This window comes from Lissotriton helveticus, chromosome 2_1 (genome assembly GCF_964261635.1).
Source record: "Lissotriton helveticus chromosome 2_1, aLisHel1.1, whole genome shotgun sequence".
Classification (NCBI taxonomy): domain Eukaryota; kingdom Metazoa; phylum Chordata; class Amphibia; order Caudata; family Salamandridae; genus Lissotriton; species Lissotriton helveticus.
The window spans coordinates 1,701,736,205-1,701,753,337 of record NC_136059.1 but is presented as its reverse complement, the minus strand read 5'-3'; the positions used below and the strand labels follow the sequence as shown (position 1 = coordinate 1,701,753,337).

General features: G+C 49.6%; 1 long non-coding RNA gene across 1 annotated transcript in view; it reads right to left on the bottom strand.

Moving 5' to 3' along the window:
* Positions 1–15,577, bottom strand: part of LOC144819910 (uncharacterized) — a 181,611-nt gene extending 166,034 nt beyond the window's left edge. Inside the window, exon 1 of the long non-coding RNA XR_013607619.1 lies at positions 15,504–15,577. This is a non-coding gene — a long non-coding RNA (uncharacterized LOC144819910). The remainder of the gene's footprint in view (positions 1–15,503) is intronic.
* Between the last annotated feature and the right edge of the window lie 1,556 nt (positions 15,578–17,133).

The following is a 17,133-nucleotide window of genomic DNA, read 5'->3' as shown; positions in this document are numbered from 1 at the left end:
GGTTATATCCAAAAATAGCCTTTGTATTATAATAATAAAAACACATTAGATAACACACACACTTTACAATGTGCCAACAGGCACGGGCAAGATTTACAAGGGATTATGTACAGGACAGGGCCACCTGGACCACTGTCAGGGGTATGCACTTTTTAGAAATAGCACTTGTAGGTATAACACTTAGCACATAAACATATAATGACTGTAACACAGAAAAAGTAAATGTAGCATACAACCAGTAACTACTGGTAAAGGGTAAATACCTCCTACGCCACCCTAAACACTGTAGGGAAATCACGCAGGGAACTAGGACCTTATCATCAGGACTTACGGAAGGAAAACCTATCACCTAAGCAAGTCACATTTAGCAAAGGGAAGGAAACCTAAAATAATCACCTAAGCAAGTCACATTTAGCAAAGGCAATAAAACATCAACATTCCTCTAAGCAGGTCACTTTTAGCGAAGGGGAATAAAAGCATAAACAATTACCTAAGCAGGTCACTTTTAGCAAAGGTAATATCAAACAACCCTCTAAGCAGGTCACTTTTAGCAAAGGGGATAAAAACAAAGAATCACCTAAGCAGGTCACTTTTAGCAAAGGTGATAAAACAAACAATTGCACATGAAACATTGAAACACATCCAGAGGTGCAGGTAGAACATTTGCGCAGGAATCAAATTCACAAGTAAATCATAAATTGCGCAGGGTGCACATGGCACAACACTAGAATTGTCCCTCAGGCCAACTGGCCTCGCAAGGGCTGAAATGCCCTGAGTCTCAATGTCAGGGAAGGCTACGCAGGCAGCCAAGAACACAAAGCCTAAACGTAGCAACTGTCCACTAAGTGCTGGACAGTTGTAAATACTGCTGGCCAACGTTGGAGCCTCGTGGGCTCAAGAACAAGGGTGAGGGGGCCAAACACAGTGTGGGAGCCTCGGGGCTCTAACCAACGAACTGTGCCCCCCAAGAGCCTCTCAGGGCTCTGTGAAGTAAGGGCACCTCGAGCCTCTCAGGGCTCGCAAATCAAATGTGGCACCCAAGAGCCTCTCTGGGGCTCAATAACAAATGTGGGCGCTGTGAGCCTACTTCGGGCTTTGTAGAACAACTAGCAAAGCAAATAGGCACTAAAGAGCCTCAGAGCTCTAAACAATAAAGTGCCCCTAGAGCCTCTCAGGCTCGTAAATCATTCATGGGCTGGGAGCCCCGGGGGCTCGTGAACAAATGGCGCCGTGAGCCTACTTGGCTCGAAGAACAAAGAACTGCCCCCCTCGAGCCTCGGGGCTCGTGAATACAACTTAGTGGTGGGTGCCTTGGAGCCTCTCTGGCTCTCCCCCAATGGGGCCGGTCGTTGGAGTCCCTCACGGGGGACTCAGAACAAATAAATGCCCCCAGAGCCGCGTGGCTCTAAATCAACGGAATGCCCTGCCAGAGACGCGACCCGGGGCACGCCCGCACTCACCAGATACCTCGGGAGGCGGCGTCTCCTCGCGGCGTCGGCTCTTCTTGGCTGGGCTTCTCCTCTTGGCAGTGCGGGGCTCTCCACTCCTCCCGGGAGCCCCGCGAGCACCGGCAGCCTCTCTCCTCTCCTCGCGCAGTGCCGAGGGCGGGACTTCCGGGTCTCTCGGTCGGGCCGCGCAGGGATTGGCCGGCCCACCAATCACTTCCGGGTCGCCGCGGGCAGCGCGGCGGCTCGTATCAGGCAGGCAGGCGGGCTTTCAGTATCCGAGGAGTGGGCTCCCTCGTGATAATTTTAATATCCACAGACGGGGCAATGCCGGGTGGGCACCGGCTTCCAGATTAAAGATAAAGTGAGGTGGGCACTCGCTATGCCGAAAATCGGCAAAATAAAACAGGCAGATGCCGGGTGGGCACCGGCTGCACGAAAAGCGCTCCCCAGCGCTTCAGGGACAAAATAAAGCGCTCACAGCGCTAGAAATATAAGCAAATCGCTCCCAGCGCTGAGGGGAGGAATAAAGCGCTTCTAGGCGCTCTGGCCAAAAGCAAAAAGCTCCAGCAAGGTCTGGAGGCAGACAGGGGGGGCAAGGCTGGGCCAGAGCCAGCACACTGGGTCTCCAGGCAGGGAGACAGTCCAAGTGGCGGTCCTCCTGGCCCCAGCAGCAGAAACAGCCCCCTCTGGCAAGGATCCAAAAGTAGAACAAATTGTAAGGGGACACAGCCCCTTCTTATACTGTAAATTCCTTTGTCTCAGGGTGCAGGGTGGGGGGAAACCAGTTGCAGCTGGCTTGGGAGTACCCTTGATGGCCCAACCACCCCTTTCATTCACTGGGGAGGCTTGGGTCGTTAGACAAACCACAGGGGGGCGGAGCCAGCATTGTGTGGGGAAAAACCCTGCCCATCCAGGACCCAGGTGCACTCCTCCCACACATCACTCATGCTGATCTCACACTCACCACCGGGCAGACCCATCCAGACTTCCTGGAGCCTGGCATACCAGCCAGCTCCAGCCAATCACGCTCCAGTATCCTCACTGCACACATACATCAATGTCCAGAAGTAGCACTTCCCTTCTAGACACATACATGCCGCACATACCATCTTGCAGCATTCACTCTCACGAGTTCACACATACTAAACTCGAGCCTGCACTCCCCACGCATCAGGAACTAACATGGACACACACATTCTCCATGCATTCCTATGGGAGGGCAGGCCAGCCATACTACACGCACGCACTTTACTCTGGGACACAGGGAAAAAGTGCGCCAAGACCCAAAAATCACTAACACTGGGTCACAAATAAAAGCAAAAAGATTAGGGGTGAACCTGCCCTAAGGCCCAAGTCCAACACGACCCCCTTCCAGCCAAAACGCAGAGCAGACCAATCACCACCGTGATGGACTTCCCTGCTTGGGGCGATAAAACACGGACGCGGGCCCGCAACTGCAGGGACACCCTCCTGTTTTACGCCACGGTGAACCCCTAGGGTTCCTTCTAAAACTACTGTAGGGACTAACTGGGGTACCCCACTGGTACTCTCCAGCTGCCCTCGGCCAGGACCAGGCCCTAGACCACCCAGGTACCACTGGATCCTGCCTACTCACCAAGTGGGGGGTAGTAACCCCTGGCACATAATAGCCATGCTCCACTCTTCCTGTCTGCAAGACAGGGCTAGACTGCCACTGGTTCTCCAGCCTAGGGTCTACAACCTCAGGTGGACCAGGAGTCTCAGGGAAGGCTCTCCTCCCCCTACCTCTTCTTCTAGGGTACCTCCTCCTCCTGCGAGGGGTACCCTCTAAACACAATCCTCCCAACCTAGGGTTTAACCCCTTAGGTTGCACCGGGGTCAGAGGTGGGCTCTCCCACCCTCTACACCCCCTTCCAGAGTCCTGCTCCCTCCCAACCGGGACCGTACCTCTGGAAAAAGAACTGGTCAGGACACTGATTACAGTAGTCCCACCCTTCAGGTCAGGCTGATCCTGAACCTGGCCTTCCAACCTCCGGTCTAGAACCTTTGGTGGAACCAATGCCTGGCACTCCAGGATTTCTGGGGACTCACATACTATTCCCCAATCACTCCTTTCGCTGGACTCCTGTACCCTCCCCACTGGAGCGGTACTGCCAGACTCTAGAACCATAGAAGCTCCGCTTACAGATGCTCCAGGTCCTCTACACACTAGGAGATCTCCCTCAAGTGAACTAACAGGCAAGCTTAGGTTCCCATCCTGGTGTTCCCTAAAGAAACCATCCAGGCTCTGTGACAGGGCTTCGGGCCTCTGGGGACTCTCGGTCACACACTCACTCCCGCTCCACTGAGACAGGCAGTCAGCCCCTACACCCTCCTCACTAACCTGGGACCTAGCTGGGCTACTCTCACCCTCCTCCACCACACTGGGCTGGAGGACACCTGACCCACTACTGTTGGAATCACTCACTAGTGACTCTAAAGAACCTCTCGCACTTTCCCATCGGTCGGCTTCCTCTGCCAGCTCATATGGTTCAGACAATCCACACCCTAACAGGTGTTGGCACAATTCTGGATAAACAACACTGAGCAACTGCTCTTTGGCAATCACATCAAACAAGATGTCCCAATCACATTTTGTGGGACCCCGTAACCAATCACACTGTGCTACACAACAGTCATCCTGAAAATCTTCCCAAGACTGGTGAGGTGGTTTCCTAAGGTTCCGGAACTTCAACCTACACTCCTCTTCTCTGGAAACAGGTACCATACTCGGGGAACTGGGAGTGGGACTGTCTACACTAACATTTAAATAGCTGCCACCACTGGATTCAACCCTCCCTGGGGAATCCAGAAAACCATAACTGCACTCAGGGGATAACCTACCCTCTAGGGTTACCTTCTCCCTGAACAAGGCCCTTTCAGCCTCTAGCTTGGCGTGCTCCAACCTGAGCTGTTCCATCGCTAGCTGATGCTCCCGCTCTTCCCTCCTATCTAACCACTCCTCTGGGGACAGGACAAGGGATGGGGCGCTGGTACTGACACTGGGCTCAGCAAGGGACTCCCTACCTATGGGGTCCTCACTATCTGCTGATATCCATCCACTGTCATCATCATACAACTCACATTCTTCAGGGCTCTCCACAGACTCACCACCCTCATGGCGTGCGGCCCGGGCCCTATCTCTCTCACTGCGCTCAAGATCCCACTGACCCTTTTGCCATAGGATCAGGCTGCTCCTAAGTTCTGACTGAGTATCTGACTCATCCACCCCTATGTCTCTCTCTTCACAGAATCTGACCAACTCCAACATACTGTATCTAAACAGATCACAGAAATCAAAAGTAGGCTCCATTTTGGCGGACGTTCTCAAGAAGAGTTTGACACAGGGAACCTGGGGGTCTGAGCTTACACAGGAGTACACAGTTACAAAATTCAGCAAGATTCCTATCTCAGAGAACTTGCACTCCTCTGCCCAGTGTAACACACCACTCATTCACACACACCCTCCCCTCGGACTGGTAAGGCAGTTTCTACCACCCCTGATTTTCTCAACCTGACCACAAGTGACACAGGTACCAAACTCTGGAAGCAGGGCGGGGAACAAATGTACTGGACAGAAATTACAAAATGACACCTTTCAGGAGAAGCAAAACTGAACTTCCCTAAAAAACAATAATCCCCAAAATGTGGTTATCTAAAATTGCAGAGTTTTGTAGTGTGGCCTGTCGCCACTGTGGTACAGCGCAAACGCAAGTCCAATCCGCACCGCTAGCCACCAATGTTAGAAACGGGACCCCCGGCCGGCCAACGCTCACGCCAAGGTCAGTCAGGGATCACCATTTCTAACTCAGGGCAAGGGAGTCACACACCAAGGTAACCCCTGCTCACCCTCTAGGTAACGTGACGCGAGCAGCAAGGCTAATCTCGGAGGCGATGTGTAAAGCGTTTGCGCGTGCACCCCAGCGACAACACCCTAGGCCCACCACAAAGGAAACTCCACACAAGGTTATATCCAAAAATAGCCTTTGTATTATAATAATAAAAACACATTAGATACTACACACACTTTACAATGTGCCAACAGGCACGGGCAAAATTTATAAGGGATTATGTACAGGACAGGGCCACCTGGACCACTGTCAGGGGTATGCACTTTTTAGAAATAGCACTTGTAGGTATAACACTTAGCACATAAACATATAATGACTGTAACACAGAAATAGTAAATGTAGCATACAACCAGTAACTACTGGTAAAGGGTAAATACCTCCTACGCCACCCTAAACACTGTAGGGAAATCACGCAGGGAACTAGGACCTCATCATCAGGACTTACGGAAGGAAAACCTATCACCTAAGCAAGTCACATTTAGCAAAGGGAAGGAAACCTAAAATAATCACCTAAGCAAGTCACATTTAGCAAAGGCAATAAAACATCAACATTCCTCTAAGCAGGTCACTTTTAGCGAAGGGGAATAAAAGCATAAACAATTACCTAAGCAGGTCACTTTTAGCAAAGGTAATATCAAACAACCCTCTAAGCAGGTCACTTTTAGCAAAGGGGATAAAAACAAAGAATCACCTAAGCAGGTCACTTTTAGCAAAGGTGATAAAACAAACAATTGCACATGAAACATTGAAACACATCCAGAGGTGCAGGTAGAACATTTGCGCAGGAATCAAATTCACAAGTAAATCATAACTTGCGCAGGGTGCACATGGCACAACACTAGAATTGTCCCTCAGGCCAACTGGCCTCGCAAGGGCTGAAATGCCCTGAGTCTCAATGTCAGGGAAGGCTGCGCAGGCAGCCAAGAACACAAAGCCTAAACGTAGCAACTGTCCACTAAGTGCTGGACAGTTGTAAATACTGCTGGCCAACGTTGAAGCCTCGTGGGCTCAAGAACAAGGGTGAGGGGGCCAAACACAGTGTGGGAGCCTCGGGGCTCTAACCAACGAACTGTGCCCCCCAAGAGCCTCTCAGGGCTCTGTGAAGTAAGGGCACCTCGAGCCTCTCAGGGCTCGCAAATCAAATGTGGCACCCAAGAGCCTCTCTGGGGCTCAATAACAAATGTGGGCGCTGTGAGCCTACTCCGGGCTTTGTAGAACAACTAGCAAAGCAAATAGGCACTAAAGAGCCTCAGCGCTCTAAACAATAAAGTGCCCCTAGAGCCTCTCAGGCTCGTAAATCAATCATGGTCTGGGAGCCCCAGGGGCTCGTGAACAAATGGCGCCGTGAGCCTACTTGGCTCGAAGAACAAAGAACTGCCCCCCTCGAGCCTCGGGGCTCGTGAATACAACTTAGTGGTGGGTGCCTTGGAGCCTCTCTGGCTCTCCCCCAATGGGGCCGGTCGTTGGAGTCCCTCATGGGGGACTCAGAACAAATAAATGCCCCCAGAGCCGCGTGGCTCTAAATCAACGGAATGCCCTGCCAGAGACGCGACCCGGGGCACGCCCGCACTCACCAGATACCTCGGGAGGCGGCGTCTCCTCGCGGCGTCGGCTCTTCTTGGCTGGGCTTCTCCTCTTGGCAGTGCGGGGCTCTCCACTCCTCCCAGGAGCCCAGCGAGCACCGGCAGCTTCTCTCCTCTCCTCGCGCAGTGCCGAGGGCGGGACTTCCGGGTCTCTCGGTCGGGCCGCGCAGGGATTGGCCGGCCCACCAATCACTTCCGGGTCGCCGCGGGCAGCGCGGCGGCTCGTATCAGGCAGGCAGGCGGGCTTTCAGTATCCGAGGAGTGGGCTCCCTCGTGATAATTTCAATATCCACAGACGGGGCAATGCCGGGTGGGCACCGGCTTCCAGATTAAAGATAAAGCGAGGTGGGCACTCGCTATGCCGAAAATCGGCAAAATAAAACAGGCAGATGCCGGGTGGGCACCGGCTGCACGAAAAGCGCTCCCCAGCGCTTCAGGGACAAAATAAAGCGCTCACAACGCTAGAAATATAAGCAAAGCGCTCCCAGCGCTGAGGGGAGGAATAAAGCGCTTCTAGGCGCTCTGGCCAAAAGCAAAAAGCTCCAGCAAGGTCTGGAGGCAGACAGGGGGGGCAAGGCTGGGCCAGAGCCAGCACACTGGGTCTCCAGGCAGGGAGACAGTCCAATTGGCGGTCCTCCTGGCCCCAGCAGCAGCAACAGCCCCCTCTGGCAAGGATCCAAAAGTAGAACAAATTGTAAGGGGACACAGCCCCTTCTTATACTGTAAATTCCTTTGTCTCAGGGTGCAGGGTGGGGGGAAACCAGTTGCAGCTGGCTTGGGAGTACCCTTGATGGCCCAACCACCCCTTTCATTCACTGGGGAGGCTTGGGTCGTTAGATAAACCACCTGGGGGGCGGAGCCAGCATTGTGTGGGGAAAAACCCAGCCCATCCAGGACCCAGGTGCACTCCTCCCACACATCACTCATGCTGATCTCACACTCACCACCGGGCAGACCCATCCAGACTTCCTGGAGCCTGGCATGCCAGCCAGCTCCAGCCAATCACGCTCCAGTATCCTCACTGCACACATACATCAATGTCCAGAAGTAGCACTTCCCTTCTAGACACATACATGCCGCACATACCATCTTGCAGCATTCACTCTCACGAGTTCACGCATACTAAACTCGAGCCTGCACTCCCCACGCATCAGGAACTAACATGGACACACACATTCTCCATGCATTCCTATGGGAGGGCAGGCCAGCCATACTACACGCACGCACTTTACTCTGGGACACAGGGAAAAAGTGCGCCAAGACCCAAAAATCACTAACACTGGGTCACAAATAAAAGCAAAAAGATAAGGGGTGAACCTGCCCTAAGGCCCAAGTCCAACAACCAGGATATCAAAGCTTCTATTGAGCAACTTAAAACAGACTAAAATGACCGCATGTCAACACTCCAACGGGATGTGAACTCGGTGGGCACGAGAGTTATGGATCTAGAAGCTCAGAAACTGGACCTCGACAAGCGGGCCACCGACGCACAAGAAAAGATACACGTTCTCCTGAGTCAACTGCACCTGGCCCTATTGAAGTAAGAGGATTTAGAAAATAGATTCTGTAGGGATAACATAAGAATCCGGGACTTGGAGGAAGGAGCGGTGGGACCAGACTTGGAGGCCTTCCTTAAGGGACTTTTTGCGGAGATTCTAGGCCCAAGTCAGCTCAAAATCACCGCGTTGTGGGCCAAGCGGCTGGAGATTATCGCCGTGCACGTGACGTCCTCACCAAGTTCCACTCTTTTAAGGTGAAGGAGGAAGAAGGCTATTCTACAGGAGGCTAGGAAAAAGGAGGACATCTCCTTTCAAGGGTTTCGATGCAGTGTCTACCAAGACATAGCCCCCGCAATGCTGGCGAGGAGGCAGCAATTTAGGCCTATCACCACGAAACTCAGAAAAGGCTAAATAAAATACCGGTGAACATATCCTTTTGGACTGAGTTTTGAGCACAATAACAAGATGCACCACATCACAGAACTCGAAGAGGGGCTGAGAATACTGGGAATCCCACCTGCAGAGCGCACAAGACACGTCGAGGGGGACAGACTGAGACATTAGTAAAAAACTTCCATGGAGCACAAGCACTAAGGGAGGACACATGAGACTGAAAACGGTTGAGGGGGACTTGATTCGAGACCTAACAGGTCCTGTGTAGTCGGCGCATTCAAAGGGAGGATATATAAGATTGAAAAGCGAACTCTTCATGAACAATGGCTGATGCACCCAGGCACGCCGACAGAACACTCTGAGCATCCAAAGACGTGTGCTGCCAGAAGGCGATCACTTTGAACAGATGGGATGGGTGTGGACGTGGACTCCGGTCGAGTCACCCACTAACATGTCCTGACGAGTCATGACTAACACAGCCAGAGATTCAACACTTTTCTGGCATACGTTAATGTTGGTATTGTTGTTTGTTTTGTTGGGGGGAGGGATTCGGGGTATTGGCGGTGGTTGACAGAGTATATTACCCATATACAGATTCTGGCCCAAGTGGATTTTACGTGGGGGGTGAGGCTAGGGGGCCCAATGGCTAGAGAAGGAGATGAAACTGGGATTGTTGATCCAGAAGGCGTTTGGGAGGAAAGGGAAATTAATAAAGTGCCATGGTGATCTCCATAGTGTCATGGAATGTAAAAGGATTAAACTTGCCGCTTAAGAAACAAAAAATGTGGAAATATCTGATGGATCATCATTTCGATATAGTGGCTCTCCAGGAGACACACTTAGAACGTGCAGAAGAGGTTAGATTATGCCGCAAACAATATCCCCTCATCTATAGCTCAGTAGTTACCAAACAATGAGGGGTAGTTCTCCTTTTTCATAGCTTAACTAAATTCCATTCAGAGGTTGTTAATTCCGATAGAGGAGGCCGGATAGTCAGGGTGAAGGGGACACTGAGAAAGACTTTGTACATTTGTTGCAGCCTACACAACCAATGTGGGCCAACCAGCCTTTTTGACAACACTTCTAGACCAAGAGGGAGAATTTGCGGAAGGCCCGACGATTCCGTTGCAAGTCTTTAATCTCACCTGGCAGGCAGCGTTAGATAGTACACACCTCCACAGAACGGTTACAAGGTCCTTCCCTATGAGTGTTAAACAGACACTGCACAATCTCGGACTCAGGGATGCCTGGCATACTCTCTAACCTACTCCAAGGCTCGATTAGGTTTTTATTAGCCAAAGCCTGTTAGGCTTTCTCCAGGTTGCAAAAAATTTCCCACTCATGATCTTTGACCATTGCCCCATCTCGATCTGTTTAAGCTGAGGCTGCATTACGCCCGGGACCCCAAGGTGGTACTTTCCGGTCTCCCTTACGAGGGACAGACTGTTGAGAGATGAGTTGAGGGGGGCGATCACGGAATTTATTTAATTGAACTTGCCCCACAACACTTTGCCCTTCAATAATTGGGACGCATTCAAAGCAGTCATAAGAGGAAAATGCCTAGAACTCAATGATACACTGAAGAGGCAGAGAGCTAGGGAGAGAGAAAGAGAGTTTAGAGGCAGAACTGGATGAAAAAGAACATAAGAACAGGCCCTCCAGGGGCTCGCACCGTAAGCTCACTGCAGTCAGAGGGAAGCTTAAAGGGATATATAACAACAGGGCTGAGCATACCTTATTGCATGTACGCCAGATATCCTATACACAGGGGAACAAACTAGGTTGGCATTTAGCTATACAGCTTAGGGGAAAAAAGAGAAAAGGAATACATCGGAGGAATACTTGATAGGGAGGGAAAAGTAGTGAACTCAGATACGGAAAAGGCCAACGTGTTTGGGGAATTTTATGAGAGGTTATTCACTGGGAACCACAGGAGGTGGACGGACAAAATAGATGCCTACAGACACTGAAGTTCCCAAAGGTCTCCCAGGCCTGAAATGATACCCTCAATGCACCTAGAACACAAGAAGAAGTGGGCGCGGCGATCAAATCCCTTAAACCCAATAAGGCTCCGGGCCGGGATAGCCTGATGGCACATTTCTGTAAAGCATTCGCAACAGATATCATTCCACACCTAACACAGCTCTTTAATAAAATGTCAGAAGATGTCGGGGTGACCCCTTCCATGGCAGAGGCAGTGATAACGGTGATCCCTAAGCCGGGGGAACACGCACACCATTGCGCATCATATAGACCCATTGCACTTCTGAATTTAGATGCTAAGCTATATTCAGCTATTTTGGCGGCGAGGTTAAACAATCTGATGCTAGATGTAGTCCACCCTGACCAGTCTGGCATCATAAAGGGCAGGCAGACTTACGATAATACACGTAGCACTGTACATCTGATTGGAAAAGTAACTAAGCGCAAGATACCGGCTATTCTAGTGGGTCTGGATGCCGAAAAGGCCTTTGGCAGAGTGGACTGGTCATTTCTTGTTAGCACACTCCAACATTTTGGCTTCGAGTACAAATTAATTCATGTGATCAAGGCCACCTACGTACAACCACGATCTAGAGTACAGATTAATGGGACTGCATCTACCTCATTTCCCCTTACTAGAGGGACTAGACAGGGATGCCCGCTATCACCCCTGTTTTTTGCTTTAAGCATTGAACCACTGGCGATGCGTATCCAGGAGACTCCAGAGATAAAAGGAATTCCCTATTGGGGAGATATACACAAAATGTTACTATTCGCAGATGATGCGCTACTGTCCCTCACTGATCCATCTCTCTCGCTTCCTGCTCTGCAGAAGGAACTGGCCCTGTTTGAGAAAGTAGCGGGATTTAAAGTTACCTTAGATAAATCTTTTATATTCAACCTCACAATTCTGGCGGCTGAGGCTAATGACCTTCGAGAGAGCACTCCTTTTCAATGGCCCAAGCGCTCACTTCAATACCTGTGTATACAACTAACACCACACCTGGAGGGGTTATAAAGGCCAACTTCCCACCTCTCCTTCCCCAGCTCCAACACGACCTCAAGCAGTGGGAACCCCTCTTTATTTTCTGGTTAGGCTGCATTCATATGATTAAAATGACAGTGCTCCCTGAATATCTGTATCTTTTTCAAGCACTACCCATTGATTTAGATAGGAAACTTCTCCCCGAAATCCGATCACTAATCATCCGCTTTATCTGGCAAAAAGGTAGGGCCCGTCTACCACTCCATAGCCTGAGGCGGACAAAAGTCGAAGGAGGAGTGGGACTTCCCGACTTCAGCTTATACTATAAAGCAGACCAACTGAGGATAGTGGCGGAATGGTCCAAGAGGGAATCAGTGAAACACTGGTTACATATGAATAGGGCTATAGTGAGTGGGACAATAGGGGACCTAATATGGAAGCCCAAGAAAGACAGACCCACCAACACCTACATTAGCATTCCCACCCGCACTACTCTGAAGGTCTGGGACACAGTTTCTAGAGGAGAGGGGTGGACCACGTTTCCTTCACCCTATACACCGATCCGTTTCAACCCGGCTTTTCCCCCCGCTCTCTGCGAAGGCCCTTTTAACCCATGGAAGGAGGGCGGATGCCTCATGCTGTCAGACCTCTTCCATAAACATGATATCTTGACATTTGAGAACTGCTGAAGGTAGATTCACTTAGGCCCGGACAAACACTTCCACTATCTTCAGCTCAAGCACTGGGCTCTCACCCCGCAGATTAGAGATGCTGCAACATGAGAGAGAACAATTTTTGAAACACTTGTGCAACAGGTGGGCTCCATGAGGGGGGTAATTTCCTTTCTATATAGTTCCCTGCTCTCTGCCTTACATTGTCTGAGACCTAAGTATATGACCAAGTGGGAGGAGGCGGCACAAAGAGAGATATCCAATAAGGAATGGACGGGGCTCTAGTCTGATATCACAAAATGTAATCACTCCCTAGAATTGCGCGAAGCCCACAGTAAAACTTTGATGGATTGGTATTTATACCCCACCAAATTTAAAAGGTTATTTCCGAACACCTCTGATATGTGTTGGAGGGGATGTGGTCTCCTAGGTGATTTCCAACACATATGCTGGGATTGTCCTACAATCAAACCTTTTTGGGAGCAGATAATCGTGCACATTAAAGACATGCTTGGGTACCCCATACCAACCTCCATAGAGGGAGTCCTCCTGGGCGTTAGAGACCCGTCACTCGAACATCAAACCAAAGTGGACAAAGCTATTATGTGGACCTGTCTGGGGGCCGCTAAAGTCGAGATTGTGGCGGCTTGGAAGAAGAAAGTGGCCAGCCATTCCTTTATTACATTCTCGTCTCTGGAAAATCCTCTGTTTTGAGAGAATGACTGATATTTTCAGTGATGACTATAAGAACTTCGAATACAAATGGGGTTCATTAGTTACTTACCTTACGCAGGGTCTCCTTCTGGCGGTCTGCCCACCCTCAATTAGGGACATTCACCTATTCCAGTTCTAGATCAAATACCCACGGGAACAGGGCACAGCTACTGAGGTACTCAGGTTTGGAAGACTAGAGCAGAACAGACAACTACATGAACCACCACGGGGTCTGCCCCTTATACGACTGGGCCGAAGAATACATTAAACAATCACCACCACCACTAATTATTACTTTTATATAGAGGTGGTGGGTTTAGTTTTTAGGGGGACCTTCCCTGTTGGAAGGGTTTGATTAAAAAACCTGTCGCAAAAGAATAGACGGGTTGAGCATGCACGGAATTTCTGTTAAAACTTTGTGCCTTTGCAATGTTTGAAACTGTACTCTTATTTTCATATTCCATAAAGGAGGAGGCCTTTGTTTTTTCTTAAAGTGTGATCAACCTCGGCACAGCTTAGTATACTACATTCTGTAAAACTGTTCAAGCTTATTGTTTGCCACAGTATTGCTAAGTGCAAACCAAATGCTAATAAAAATAAGTTTGAAATAAAAAAAATAGGAAAAATGGCTTACCTCTTTGCAAAGTGGCAAAACTGTGGTACAAAATTTGGGTTTTGATTCAGCGCTGCATGTTCCTGAAAGCTGGGAAGATGGTGACTTTTGCATGGCAAACCGTTTGTTGATGCCATTTTTTAGGAAAACACAGACTTTATCCGGCACACTTTTTTTTACTAACATTCTCAAAAGCTCAAAACGTTGCCATCTTTTGCCTACTTTCTCACTCCCCTCCAGGGAAATCCACAAACCCTGGGTACCTTTAGAATTCCCTGGATGTTGGAAAAAAGGGGCGTAAATTTGCTATGGATACCTAAAATGGAAAAATAGTTATTGAGCCCTAAGTGTGAACTAACCCAAATAGCCAAAAAAGGGCTCAGCACTGTAGGCGAAAAGGCCCAGCAATTAAGGGGTTGACTCCTATAGGAAGATATATTTTTGTAGATGACTTTGAGGACCCCAAGTGTTTGTCAGACTGGATAGCATTCTAGTTCACCTGCACTGGGAGCTGAAACAAACAAATCCTTGTATCTGCACATGTAGGTTTAGATGTAGCTAGGTTTTTGCTGGTTGCCTCAGAGTTACAGAAAGGGTGGTAGGTGAAGATCTCTTTATGGCTTTGAAAGCCAAGATCAGTAGCTTATATAACGAGCCAGTTTGGTGGTAGTATTGTGAGATAGGTGTGTGTCTTGGAGAATTAAAAAGAGTTATTTGAGCGAAATGTAGAGATCTGTTGTTACTATATGTTATTTTACCAAGACCATAGCTGAGAATGGAGACACAGTCTTGGGTCATTACTGTGGATCTTATGGATGGACTATAAACAGTACATCACATGGCCTTCTTTATTGATCTGCTCTTTATTTCTAGTAAGTGTCAACAGTTCAGAAGTCAGTGTTTAATTTGTAAATAAGTGCAGGGGCTCAAAGTATTTCTTACAAGCCTGCCAACTTCGCTGCTGAATGCTGGGGTTGTCGAATAGCGAGGCTGTTTAGTCTTGATTCTACCATGTAATTCTTTTGTACACCACTCTATACTTCCTATCTCTATGTCTCACTGTTACAGGTCATTTTTCTATTTGTATTGGGTGGTTTTATACAGTGCTCTTACACACACGGGCACCAGGGCACTAACTGAAAATAATGACTAAAGAGCAAATGGTTAGGACCGCCTGTTACTAGCAAGATATGGCAAGATTTTTAAGACTTTACAAAATGTAGGTAAACTGAGTCTAAGCAAATGGTAGGTTGGAGCAGATTCCAATGTGTGGCAGCCACCACAGAGAAGGTCCGTCCTCCCATCATGGGCCGTTTTTAGGTCGAGCATCGAGATCCTCTTGTATACTTTAGTATACCTCTTGTGCTTACTTGAATGAGGACACGAGTCGGAGGCGCACTTTTTCAGTGTCAGATTTGTCCGTGTGAGCGCGCTTCTGAGACGCGCTTGCGCAGACGCACAAACAGCCCCTGCTTTCGCTTTGCTTGCATGCACTAACGGCGCACACAAACACAGCCAGCCCCCACACCCACACAGGCGCGCGCACAGGTACATACGCTGCCGCCCCCCACCCCCCCTGCACTCACACACATACAGACACGCACGCATACTCAGGCCGCCCCCTACCCCTCCCCCTGCACACACACACATACAGACACGCACTCATACACACGCCGCCGCCCACATACACACACACAAGCGCACCCCCCTACCCCCCTTCCCCCCTCCAACTAAGCCCCACTTACCGGCTTTGTGGACTTCTGTAGACTCCGTGGGGCTCTCCCTCGGGCATGGGAGCCCCGCGTCACCAGCACTGCTTCTCTGGCCATCCGTGGGCGCGTGCGCGGGCTTCCGAAGGCGGATGTCCTGCCCCACGTAAGGTTTCGGTTTAGAAGTTTTAGGAAATATGGTTTGTTTTCCGTCAGACCTAGAACCTAAGCTCTAATTATTAACTCACTACCAGGGAGCATTAAGGGGCGTCATGACGCACAAGCAGCGCGTGGCCCCTCAGTAAGATCCTGCAGCTGAAAGTCGTGCCTGTGTACCTGTTGTGAGTCAGCAATGGGTTCCTGTGTGAGGGAGATACGTTAACTAAGCAAACCTGTGGCGGGAACATGAAGAAAGCAGGTAACATTCGTGAGTCATTGACTAAGGTCTGCAGACCATCACACATACAATGCACCAATACCACGCATCGTGTGTTTGCGGGTGTCATACTTTCAAATCATGATTCTCAGAGAGAGCAAAACGGTAGAAGAATCCCTAAAGTTCCCTCTGAGAACAGTGAGCGAGCGAGAGTGAGTTAAAATTCCTTTAGGTTGCGCGCCAAAAGTGGGAAGCTCCTTAGGTTGACAAGATGCTGAGCTGCAGGATAACAGTTGGAAAACTATTAATACCACGTTTAAAAAGCGTCAGATAGCAGAAGAGAGTCCACTCACTGGAGCTGTTCGGGCAATACCTGCAGCAACACATCAAGCGGACTCCGTACAGCTAGGTTTGGATTTCCTGCCATTCACAGAAATGGCACTAAATGAGCAGGTATGTGGCTAGGACACCGTTGATCCTACAAAATCCTCTAACAAATGAAGTATACATGCACATGTGTTTGTAAAGCGCACTGTAATCTCTGCCAACTAATGCACGTGTGTGCGTGCGGGTGTATCTACCTGTCAGCATGTGTGTGGCTGTATGCGCATGTTTGTGTCTCTGTGTCTGCGTACATGCGTGGCTGCATGTGTGTGTAGCTGCGTTTCGGGTACCTATAGCAATCGGTGTTTGTTTCTCTCTCCCGGATAATTACTTACATCACTTTGCACAGCACATGTATACTCCGAAAAGATGACACTTAAGCACAGTACTAAACATGTTTAAGAAAAGCAAATCACTCCTGAAAAGATTTAACTGGACACATCCAAAAAGCAAATAAATTACGTAAAATCTACAATCTGCTGCAATTAAACCGCAATGCGCGTTTGTTTACCACCACTAAAAGGCTGAGGCACCCTCGCGCGCGAGGCAGACCCATACTGTTCGTAGCGCACGTGAACTCAGTCAAGCCATGTACAAGTAAGCGATCCTGACAGGGAAAAGGGCTACATCAAGGCAACATGCTGCTGCAGTACGAAGTGCAAGTTCAATTGTAAGTGCATGGTGAGTACAGTACCTGGCCCCTGAGAGTGCAACGCCAGCGTCCGCGGGTACAATCGGAACAATCCGAAGAGCAAAAATACAAATGCCAGGCTGATCTCCTTGAAAGAGTACGCGTCCAGGGAGCGCAGTCACATGGGAAGTTTGCAGTTCCCTCTTGTTACTTGTTAGTGCTGGGTAAAGCAGTGGAAAAATCCCTTCCTGGCTCAACAGGTTTGTAACATTTAG